Raw genomic sequence first — 12,420 nt, 5'->3', positions numbered from 1 at the left:
TTTTTGAGCAAAGAGTATTTTTCTAGTTATCATGAGGATCTTTTGCATTTCTGTGGTATCTGTTGTTATTTCCCTTTTATGGTTTCTTATTGAAGTTATTAGCAATCTTACTTTTCTGTTTCTAGGTTAGCCTGGCCAAAAGTTTATCAATTTTGATAATCTTTTCAAAGAACCAACTTTTTGTTTTACTGATCTTCTGAATGATTCTTTTGTTTTCAATTTCATTTAATTCTGCTCTAATTTTGGTTATTTATTTTCTTCGCCTGAGTGTGGGGATGGATCGCTCTTCCTTTTTCAGTTGCATGAGATGGCCTATTAGGTTTTTGACTTTTTTACTTCCTGTTTCCTTGATGAAGGCATCTAATGCTATAAATTCGGCAATCAAAACTAGTGGGGTGAGACTGGATTGGAAGACCCCAGGAATTGGAGCTAATCAGCCCTTCTCCAGTGAGCTGAACCTTGTGCTTTGTAGCCTCTCTCTTATAGCCTCATGAAAGTCCCTTTCAGGGTTGTAGCCAGAGTCTCTTTGGGCCAGCTTGGTGAGATAGAACAACCTGGCTCTGTCTTGGTGTCCTCCTGCTCGCTACCTAATTGTAAGGTGTCATAGTATTTTGCTTGAATCTCTGTTAAAAGGTATGAACACCTGTGGCCCCATGCCCTGTCTGTGATAGCTAGGGGACCAGAAACCTTGCACAGACCTGCTGTCTCCACCCCTCAATGCACCAACCCCAATTCCACTCAAAGTCAAATAAGTGGTGAACCTATAGCCCCAGACGGTGATGGCCAGAGAATAACCACCTGCAGGCAATTCTGACTGAGAACCCCAGCCAAACTTACTCAGGCAATAGGAGCAACACCCACCCAAATAAGTTCAGAGGGTCACCAGGCAGTCAGAGAACAAGGGCCAACTGCCTGTGGGGATGAGAGGCATGTTTGACCAAGAGCTACTGCAGAGCTGGGGAAAGGCCTCTTCTAGTGGAAAAGGGAGCCAGGAGAGATTACATCTCCCCACACCAAAGTTAGAACTGGGGCACCACTGTTTCCATTCTAAAGCTCAGAGTCCCACATAATGCATGGGCCTCTCAGAGGACCCACAGAACACTCCAGTCTCTGCAGGGGGCAGTCTATGAGGCAACCCATAGGGCTAAGGGCGGACCATGGGCTCAGGAATGTGAAAAGTATAACTGTTTACTTTTGTACTCGGCTGGATGGGCCTGGCCTCAGAGTTGGAAGGAAATTCCTAGGTTAGGAGGTTTGGAACTTTGTGGCTTTTTCCCATGCAGTAAGGAGTGAGGTCCTTTGTTCCCTGCTTGCTGGCCAGAAGCCCACCATTGGGTCCCTCCCAGTTGGAAGAGGAGTCTCTCCTCCCCCAACAAGTCCCGTGCGAGTAGTTACTCTATATCTGATCTTTGTTATTTTTCTTCTTTTCTGGCCTTGCAGCTTGTATCAGAAGGGATGGTGTGCATCTCACTTTCTTCTCCCTGTGCTCAACTCCCCACCTTCAATTTCCCTGAAACCACTTCAGTACAACTTCTCTCCATATGGACAGGAGCCTCTGGGGAAAGCACTTCTAGTCAGTCATCTTGCCCCCTCCCTTAGAAAACACCTCACATGCATTCTTAGGATAGATGGGGCCAGGGAGGCTGGATGTTGCCTGATATCAACCCAATTATAGCCCAAGAATATGGGGAAAGGTGAAAGGGAGGGGTGGAGGGAGAGTAATTGGCAGGATCACACCTACGGGGCATCTTACAAGGGTACATGTGAAACTTACTAAATGTAGAATATAAATGTCTTAACACAATAACTAAGAAAATGCCATGAAGGCTATGTTAACTAGTTTGATGAAAATATTTTAAATTGTATATAAAACCAGCACATTGTACCCCATGATTGCATTAATGTACACAGCTATGATTTAATAATAATAAAAAAAAGAACAAAAAAAGAAAACATTATAGGTAGGGAAAGCAGCTAGATAAGTAACAAAGTGAAATATCAGGAGTTTGAGATTTTTGCTCCAACCAGGGAGGAGAAGAGAGGAAAAAGAAGTGATGAGATATGGGAGAGGAAAAAATGGGGCGCATAAGAGAAGAGAAGCTGAAATGATAGGAAATTAGTGAGCTTCCAAGTAATAGGTAGGCTAATAAGCAGTGCAAAATGATATTGATTCATGTTTCTTTGAAGGATGTTTACCTTGCTGCAATATAATCTCTCCTCCATTTCCCTTAGGAAAATTTGCCACGCTTGTAAACACATTGTAGGAGAGGCTCTTGGGGTCACCCCAGATATTCTTCTGGGTATTACATCTGGGGAGATAATAGTAAATCTGTGAGATAACTTTTGCAGAAGCCAGGTAGACAAAGTAGACTATGAAAATGTGTACCTAAGACCTTTTTGGATTTTAATTAGACCTGGTTTTGAAATAAAATTCAAGTCAAGTGTATACCTAACTCATAATAGGGGAAGTGCTAACCTCTGGGTGACCCTTTTAAATGTTCAAGGTCAGAATGAGGGTCTGTTCAGAGATCTATGCTCCTTGGATATTGGTGTATAGCAGAGGCTTATTAACCACACCCTTCTTAATATAAGTGTATGATAGACTGAAGCCAATGAGTATGTCACATTTGAGCATCATTATTCTATTCTCGACACTCCCTTGTTACCTGTGAAGCACATTCCAGATTTTGTGTCTGTCACCAGTTTACTTTCCATACCTTGCGTCTGCTCCTGCTTCTGGGAGAGTCATGGCTGCTGAAGAAAATGAGATCGGAGGGCCTTGCTTTGTGACCTCAGGGATAAGAGCATGCAGTTACTAATACCATTCTTTTATCAGAAACAAATAACACATTGTACAAAATATCACAATCTCTTTGTAGGCAATGCATGATTAAATCCATTTGGAAACTGGAATTTCAAAAGGTTATGTCACTAAGAATTACAAAATTCATATGACCAGAGTACGCATCAAATATCAAACAACACCACCACCACAAATATGCTGTCTGGAGCCTGGATGTGCCTTGTGACCACTAATAGTGATTCAAAGCTTATACTCACTGCTGGTCAGAAATATTGTCAGTCACCTTCAGGGAAGTTCTCATTTTACTTACTGTTTTTTCTTTTCTAAAACTTACACTTTCCTCAAGCCCTAATATCAGCTCCGTTTCATTCACTCTTAGCAGAATTCCCTGGCCAATGTTTTACTTAGAAAATTGAAGAAAACTAACATAAAATTCTTTTCTTACTCCTCCGCAAAACTTTTATATAAAAGCATCTTGTGCATCGACTGCTCTAATACCCTTCTTTCATGATTATTTCCTTTCTTTTGTCACCACGGAAAAATAAATCTTTTTCTTTCTAAGATGAGCTAACCTCTCCACCTATACTTCTGATCTTATCCTGTCTTATCTTTAGAGGATATGTTTAGTCTATCATAGTCTTACTTTTATGATCGATCCCCACACATTCCTTAATACCGAGCTTTTCCCAATGCCTGTAAATATTCTTAGATCCATGTTTCCAAACCAAACCAAATCAAGTTTGTTTGTTGGTTACCTATGACTGTGACCACTGCTGCCATTTCAATATTAAAGAGCTTCCTAGGCACAGAAATGCTACAACTTTTTCAGACTCTTAAGTACTCAGCCCTGATGTGCGAGGGGAAGATAAAGGAGAATTATTCGTGATACCAGACAGTGTACCTCACTCCTTTTTTTCCCCCAAGCAGGAGTCTTGCTCCATGTTGGAGTAGGGCCAGGGATAACACAGGCACTCCATCACCACAGCTGGCATCGTGCTTAGTTAGTTAAACCTGAAGCCCACAGACCCCCAGATTAGCATATTACTGGTGCTCTCCTAGGGCCCATGGCCACTATAGCCTAACTATTACTGATACGTACTTTAAGCCCAAGGTGACTTTCATCATCATGTGGTGAAGCCTGTTCCACCAAGGCAGTTTATTCTTTTCTGGTGTGAGGTGGGCCTAGAAGTACCATCCAGGAGCAGTGGCTTAAAATTGGGGATTTGAGGATTTTTCTTGATGCTTTACTTCACTGTTGCTGAGTTGGTACCTGGTTGCAAAACAAGTCTTCTGTATTCTTTCTTCTTACTCAAGCGGGTGGGGTCTCTCGCTGAGACACTGGAGCTTCAGGGCCTGGAGTTGAGAGAGGTACAATGCAGGCATTCCCATGGCCACTGCAGTTGGTGAGGCTGTGGCTCTCACCCTGAGCCCACAGACTCCAAGCCCCATGCAGCACTGGGCTCACCCAAGGAACGCAATTTTTATGACCTGGTTGCCAATGAAATTTATTCAACTCCCAAGGTCATTTTAGGCAGCTGGTGCGTAAGTGGCCTGGGATTCAGTTCCTTCCTGCTGGGTCAGCAGATTACACTCTGACATAGGGCTGATCTAAATGTTCCCCGCATGGGGTGCCAGCAGAATTCTGCCCTGTGTTACGTTCCACTGTAACAGGGTGGCCCTGAGTTCCAAGGCAATGTCCCACACTCTCTTCAGTCTCTCTCCCTGCAACACATAGATTCTTTTCTTGGGCTGAGTTGCCTGGAGGTGGGGAAGGTTTGCGTAGGCAATGTAAGACTGCCCTCCTTATCCTCTTCAATGCCCCTTTTTTTTATTATTATGCTAAAACCATGTATTGTGATCACTGTGTTCTTATAAAGGTGACTTCTTGCATAGCTAATTGTTCTATTTGATATTCTGTAGGGGGAAATTGCTGCAAGGTTTTATTTGGCCAACTTGCTCCATCTCCCGCTGTGAACAAATGACAGGTAGGTAGCAATCAATTGGGGAATATGGTGACAAAGACGGAATTAAAACTGAAAATTTCTAATTTCTGGTCCAGAACTATTTCAGCAACTGACATATTTTTATGCTTTGCTAAATTAAAAAATTTTGTGCAATGACGCAATTTCAATTCTAGTTATATATCTCACATTTTATTTCTAAGAAAATTATTTAAATGATTTTATGCTTTCACTTCAATAAATATAGAAACCATAGATTTTGGGAAGAATTCAGAATGAGAAAAACAGAAACAAAAAACTGGAACAGTGAGTACATTCTATATGTCCTGGCCCTTAATGAAAATAGGCTATTTTCCAGAGTTCGCACAAGCGCTGACACCCAGCCTGTGGGTGCTGTTAGATCCCACAGTAGATTAGTGGCTGACTGTGCAATTTCAAGGGTTGCTTCATGGAAACATCTTCCTCACTGGTCCATCTGAAATCTCTACTACCAGATTTCTTTCTAGTTAATCTGCTGTCTATATTAAATAAGTATTAAAATATGTAATATTTAGGAAAGATAGTACATGGTGATAATCTCCTTCTACATTTTTACAAAGCTGGCTGTCCGACTTGCTTTCTGGACAAGTAGTCATAAAAAAGATTCTTGCACAAAAGAAAGTCAAAGCAGTTGAGTCTGATGGAGCTATAGGAAGGTTAGTAATGTTTACAACACTTTTTTTTTTTTTTCTGTTTTGCTTTTACATTTTCTTTTGGAAACAGTGCTTTTCAGCTCTTTACTCTCCCCATACTATCTAGCCACCTGGATAACTCTAAATTCCCCTTGGGAATAGGAGAATTAAAATGTATTCCTATGTTGTTTTTCTAGGCATCAAAGTTGCGGCTTTGACGTAGTGAATTGACTTTTTGACAACAGAGACTTGCACAATAAGGGACCCCAAGTAACAGTTTATCAAATACCTAATAATCACTATAAATTTCACCCTGAACCTATTTTGCAACAGGGGCGTGATCAATCTATCAGATGGGTGATCAATCTATCTTTGCCCTACTGGTGGCTGTTACCTGGCTGAGTATGTTACTAATGAGTTTTACTTTTATCCTGGTTTCCTTATTTATGATTTTCATTCATTTATGATTTACTACTAAAGATTGTGCATTCCATGTGGTTTCTTTATCATGATAAATAGCAAAGCAGTGTCAAAGGCTTACCCTGATCTCAAATGCTTTTTTTAGATTATCTGATTAATCTCATGCAATCTTACTCCAGAAAAATTACTGTAAAGGGTAGATATGTAGCTATAATTCTGGCTTAGCTTTTCATTTTTTTCTTCCATAGTCTATGAAGGAATATCCTTCTCTTTCATTTAACTTTCAATCATGCTCATAAATATGGGTCAAAACCCCCAAATATATTAAAACAGTTTATTATCAGCCCTCTCCACTTGAATTTCAGTTTCCAGAGGCAGCTACCTTCAATCATATATATTTTTAATACACTTTTTTCATATTTTAAAAAGCAATTAAACTACCATTTCTTGATTTTCAACTTTACATTTGTGTTTTGATAGGGCTGAGCTAAGATTTAATTCTACCTTTTTTGACTATTACTTTTTTTGGCTCTAATTCTTGTTTTGTTGACTCAATTTTGCATCCCCATGAGGACACTAATTAGGCTTCCTCTCTTTCTTCCTCCTGCCTACATCTCTCCTCTCTACCCTTCTCTCCTTTGCTTCCTTCAAAGTTCTCTAGTTCCCTAAACCACCTCTCTGTTCTTTAGGGTCCATTTTCTGTTTATCCTTGTTTCCCCTTCTGGGTTGTAAAAATTCCACAAATCTCTAATGATTTTTTTTTTCTTAGCTATTTATCATAAGAATAAGAACATGTGGAGCGGCTGGGCTTTCTCATTTCACAGTTTTTCCTCTGTGCTTTGAAAACTTATAAATATACACACATACTGCCGGTGAACTCACAAGTGTAGGTAGTGTGCTACATGAGAGGCAAGTTTTTCGCTAACACCACAAGGGTCTCTGGCCCAATGAGTGGGGTTTGATAGTAATCCTTGCTACAAGTAAAAAAAAAAAAAAAATACACACATACTTGTTTATCATGTATGAAGATGTAATCCTATGCTGACCATTTGCTATTCTGCCCAGCATCTGTCACTCTTCTTGATAAGAGTAACCTGTTGTTTCTGTGGAGCAGTCCCCTCCTCCATTCCCACGGAGGTTTCTCCAGTGGAGCTAATTTTATTCCTGATGTGGGAAGCGGCACGTGTGATACGGAGCTGGTGAATTAGAATTTGTCTGCTTGCTGGTCATGGTGGTTGACTCAGGAATGCGTACCTATCCCAACTGAGTCAATTAGACACACTCAGAAATAGCCCAGGTCTCTTTGTTATTCCTTCTTTAAGGGACAGGAACAAAGCAAACATCTTTCTCCAGGACATAGTCCATGGATTTTTATGTTGTGTGTGTGAACCAATCATTTCTTCTTATTGTTTCATTCATTTTGATGTTAGTTTTCTGTCATTTGGCACCAAAAAAGCAAATCCCTGAATAATTGTGGGATTAAAGATAGCTGCAGATTCCTTTTTTGACAGGTGGAATCAGTGTTATCTTCCCTTGAAACTCAGAAGGCTCTGTGATGGCTACGCCTAATAGGAAATTGCAGAAAAGACAGGGTGTAATTCCAGGCTTACATCTTAAAACACCTGCAGCCCCTGCCTCCTTTCTCTTGGATCACAGTCCTGGGGAGTGTGACACAGGGTAGAAGTCCGACAGTCCTGGGACTGCTACACTGAAAGGAGAGCGTGTAAGCCCTTTGGTGAACAGGCTTAGTTGAGCACAGTCTTCACTGAAGGCAATGGGCATATAAATTAAGCTGGTTTAGACCCTGCAGACTAGTTGTTCATTTGAGACTCACTCAATTAGACAAAATAAGTAGCAGATTACCACTGTGTGACCTTAGTTGACACTCCGTGGAGCTGAAGAACTACCAGCTGAGCCCTGACTAAATTCTTAATTCACAAATATATTAGATATCTCTAAAATGGTTTTATTTGAAACAAGTAGGTTTGAGGGGTAGTTTCTTATCCAGCCATATATAACCTGAAAATAAATAAAAAATTACCTCTTAAAGTGTAAACAGTTACTTAATTATTCTCTATTGATGATTAGTTACTTTAAAAACTTATATATAGTTCTTAGGTATTGAAAAGTAATAAAAGATTTTCTTGTTCAGGAGGACAGAAATAAAGTAACTGAGACACTTCTCATGTGAGAGGTGAAAATAATATTTTTAATTTCGTAGGTGTGAACTGCATCAGATAGGGTTTTTCAGTATTGTAATTTTAATTGAATTTTCTAAGCTTTTTTGGTCCTAGCTCTTTAGTGTTAATAAGGTATACCATGCCTGTTATACAGATGAAACTTAGTAGTTTCAAATGAATTTTACCTCTATGTGTAGACAGATAGATGCGTGTTATGAGTTATGAACACTCATACAAAGTTTAAGTATTATTATGATTTCATGTCTACATTCATATGTATGTGTGTATTATACGTACGTGTGTGTCATGAATACATAAGTGATTTAAACATGATTCACGTCATGATCTATATTTTCTTCTATGGAAAGAAATATATATTAAATGTAAAGTTGACATTGGAAAGAAAATCTATAGTTACGACTAAGGAAGGGCTAATTGCAAAGGCAAAATAAATTATTTACACAAAGTTCGGTGAAAAGGTGAGAATTCAAGTGAATAAGATGAGACTTGTGATCAAAAATAACCTGCAAAGTATCACCCTGAGGAGGAAGGATGGTACGTATGTTGGACATAGCTTAGGCATTGTGGCTTAGAAGTTATGAGATCAAATTCCAGTTTTGGTACGCAGTAGATTTTGTATTTGGAACACTTACCTGCACATGCTACAAGCCATTCAGCAGGGTTTTTTAAATCTTATACATTAGTTTTCTAATGGATTTGAAAGTAATTCTTAAACTATGAATGGTATCTCTGTAAAAAGTCTAAACAAAATGACTATATTGAAAAGCTATTCTTTCTGAATGTGCATACAGAGTATGTCCACTAAAAAAGGTCCCCAAACTCCCCTTTTTATTCTTCCATATCGATGGCATGAATTGTTCCCCTCTTTCCCTTAGGGCTGCAAATGAATGGAGACAAGGAATAGGGCTCAGGCCATCTTTCAGGAAGCTCCAGATTTACTTAAAATGTAATATAAAATGTGCATTCAAAATCACTTTAATGCAATTAAAATTTAATAAATTTGGAGCTGTTTATTCAATTACTTTTGACATTTTATAAATATTAATTGGTGGTTCATGTCTTTATTTTCAGAAGAGGATGATTACAAACATCATCATTATCTTGAAAGAGTCACTGTCAGTCTTCCTCCTTCCTTTTTTCCTTATGAAGCAACATTTTCCATAATAACCTCCCCAACTGATGCCGAGTGATCTTTGATTTCTTTTCCCTTCTTGCTTTGTAACTCGGAACCTAATTTTATATAATGCCGTTTTTCACTTTAAAACTTTCTCAGGTTTCTATAATGATTTATACCAATATTTCCTGCTTAGCTTCTAACCTAAAGCACATTTTTTGGAAAACATGACTTTCCTCCAGAAGTTCTATTTGATGCTGTAATTCATACAATTAAAAAATCATTTGTAATTCTGTTTCCATAGTCCAGCCCTTGACATAGGGGAGTTATATCCGTACATCTTTTCTAGTGAGGTGACATTAAAAGCTGCACTCTGCTTTGGCTGTTCTTTCTTCCTGAGCTTATTAGAGGTCATAGATTACCTGAATTGAAATCACCCTAGAGTCTTTGTTAGAAATGAAAATCTCAGCATCTCAGACACAAGATTCTAATTTAATAGGGCTGAGATGAAACCCAGGGATATGCATTTGGAACAAGTGTGTCCAGGAGTTTCTTAAGGATGCCTGCAATAAATATGAGATTTTTTGGTATAAAGTTTTCCTACCCATATAATGTATACTTGAAGACAAATGAAGTGGAAAAGTAGAGATAATAATTAGACAGGAAAATCCTCAGTATGCAGGTGTATCATCTTGTGTGAGGTGACTCATTTTATTACAAAACTGCAAATCTCACAGCCTCATTTTTCTTTTTCTTACATGGCTATCACAAAGAATTAAGAGCTCACAAAATCAGTAACATTGTTGGTGACATTTTGGAGGTTTTAAAAGATGCAAACAAATACTTTGATATTCCTCCCTTTAAAAGGAACTGGCTGCTTTCTCCATCCTTATGAAGGTAAACTGCATTCAGTGACTCTTTGCTAAAGGAAGAGGACGTAGTGGAACTGACACTTTGGGGTGTCAGAGGGGAGATCACAAAAGACATTGTGGGTGGGCACTTGGGCTGTTTCCATGACTTAGCAATTATGAATTGGGCTGCAATAAACATTCTGGTACAAATATCTTTGTTATGATGTGATTTTTGGTCTTCTGGGTATATGCCTAGTAGAGGAATTACAGGATTGAATGGCAGATCTTGGTGATTGGTGGGATTACACCTGCGGTGCATCTTACAAGGGCACATGTGAAACTTAGTAAATGTAGAATATAAATGTCTTAACACAATAACTAAGAAAATGCCAGGAGGGCTATGTTAACCAGTGTGATGAAAGTATGTCAAATGGTCTATAAAACCAGTGTATGGTGCCCCATGATCGCATTAATGTACACAGCTATGATTTAATAATAAAAAAATTGGGGGAAAAAGAAAAGACATTGTGGGTTCTGTCTCCTCATCACTTGGCTCTGGAGGAAGCAGGCTGCCATGTTCTGTGGTTACTCAGAAGTCCTGGTAAAACCCCGGATGTGAAACTAGTGAGTTCTCTTGCTAAGAGCCAGCATCAACAGGAGAGGCACCTTTAAAGTGAATCCTCAAACCCTCAACAAACCTTCAGCCCTTCTGACATCTTGGCTGCAATCTCATTTCTGAACCTGACTTTGAACTGCTTTGTAGAACCATTCTCAATACTTGACATGCAGAAGCTGTAAGAACTGTGGAAGGTTTTTGTTGGTTAGGCTACGAAGTTTTGGATATGTAGCAGCAACCAGTGAGCATACTCAGTTATATGTGGAGCTTTGTTACTCCATTTCTTCAAGAAATCATTTTAATATCCAGCAAGCTAATAATTCACCCTGAAGATTAAAAATTTTGTAGTTCATTGGGCTGTGCTTGTTTACCTTACATTCACCAGAACCTTTTGTTATTCCCATAAACTAACTTGCTACAATTCTTTCTAAATACTACAGTTTTGAAAAGACATTTTAACAGTAATATTACTCAATGAACTTGTTATAAATTTGGTTATTTTCGTACATGGGATTTATTATGCAACAAATATTTATTGACACTTACTAAGTGCCAGCCACTTTCTTCCTGAGCTTATTGGTTTTATATACAATTTGAATAGAATACATTTTAAGGGGGAAGTATACTATGAAAGGGTAACTCACGTGGTTGTATTCTGGGAAGAGAGGACATTATTACTGACAATTATATTTTGCATTGCCCATCTGGCACCTAAGTCTTTTTACCACTATAAGTTGCTCCGACACATTAAGGAAGACCTGCAGAAGTAGAAAAACTTGAAAAATTAAGAAGTAAGAACCACAGAGAACATCCATAAATAGAAGACATTTGGAAAAATTAGTATTATAGCCATAAAAAGAGGTGAGAAATTCTGACAATTTATAAGCTTATATAAAGAAGTTGAAGACAAGGACTGTCTTGTAATGTGAAACTGAAAACTAACAATTCTGTTAGTTTTCTTTCCTGAAAACTAACAATTCTGATGCTTACGATGGAGACTTTGCATACTATACAGATATGTATCACCCCAAAGGTGGCTTTGAATCACATTCTTCTCATCCTTCTTGAGGTTTGGGATAAGGAAGGTGAGTTAGACTAAAGAAAAGTTGGCCTTTTCCTTGCAGTTTCTGTCTCCTAAATCCACTACAGACTGGGTCCTTAGACCTGGGCCTTTTCTCCTTTACATACAAACTTTTTACATTCACAAGTAATATCTGGTCTAGGCAGTGACTGGAACAGTGAATCAGGAAAAACAACAAACTGCTGTTAAGGCCATCATGAAGTGCCTACAGGCAGTGACATAGTGCGATTTTTTATGTGAGCTACACTCATTTATTAGCAATTACAGAACTCGCTGGGAACTTAGAATGCCACCAAGAAGCACCAATGTGAATAACGCTGGCAGACAGAACATCTGTATTCAAGGGCACAAAAAATGGAATGTTTTGCTCATTAACATATGGAAGACTTCTGTGTTAAATAAAATATATACATAACCTGAGATGTATTTTTACTATTTCCTTAAAATGTTGCTTTGATTTCATTTAATAAGCAATTAAATAGGCTCAGTGCTTGTAGCTCAGTGGCTAGGGTCCCAGCCACACACACCAGAGCTGGCAGGTTTAAACCCAGCCCAGGCCTGCCAAACAACGACAACTACAACCAAAAAATAGCTGGGTGTTGTGGCAGGCGCCTGTAGTCCCAGCTACTAGGGAGGATGAGGCAAGAGAGTTGCTTAAGCTTATGAGTTGGAGGTTGCTGTGAGCTGTGACATCACAGCACT

At 38.9% G+C, this 12,420-nt stretch overlaps 1 non-coding gene across 1 annotated transcript; it reads left to right on the top strand.

Moving 5' to 3' along the window:
- The first annotated feature begins 6,686 nt into the window (after positions 1 to 6,686).
- LOC128572184 (small nucleolar RNA SNORA62/SNORA6 family) lies at positions 6,687 to 6,837 on the top strand. The gene has a single exon (XR_008376093.1). It is a non-coding gene; the product is annotated as a small nucleolar RNA SNORA62/SNORA6 family (small nucleolar RNA).
- Positions 6,838 to 12,420: the final 5,583 nt, after the last annotated feature.

This window comes from Nycticebus coucang, chromosome 19, assembly GCF_027406575.1.
Source record: "Nycticebus coucang isolate mNycCou1 chromosome 19, mNycCou1.pri, whole genome shotgun sequence".
Lineage (NCBI taxonomy): Eukaryota > Metazoa > Chordata > Mammalia > Primates > Lorisidae > Nycticebus > Nycticebus coucang.
The sequence above is the reverse complement of the archived record's forward strand: the minus strand, read 5'-3'. Positions and strand labels throughout refer to the sequence as shown.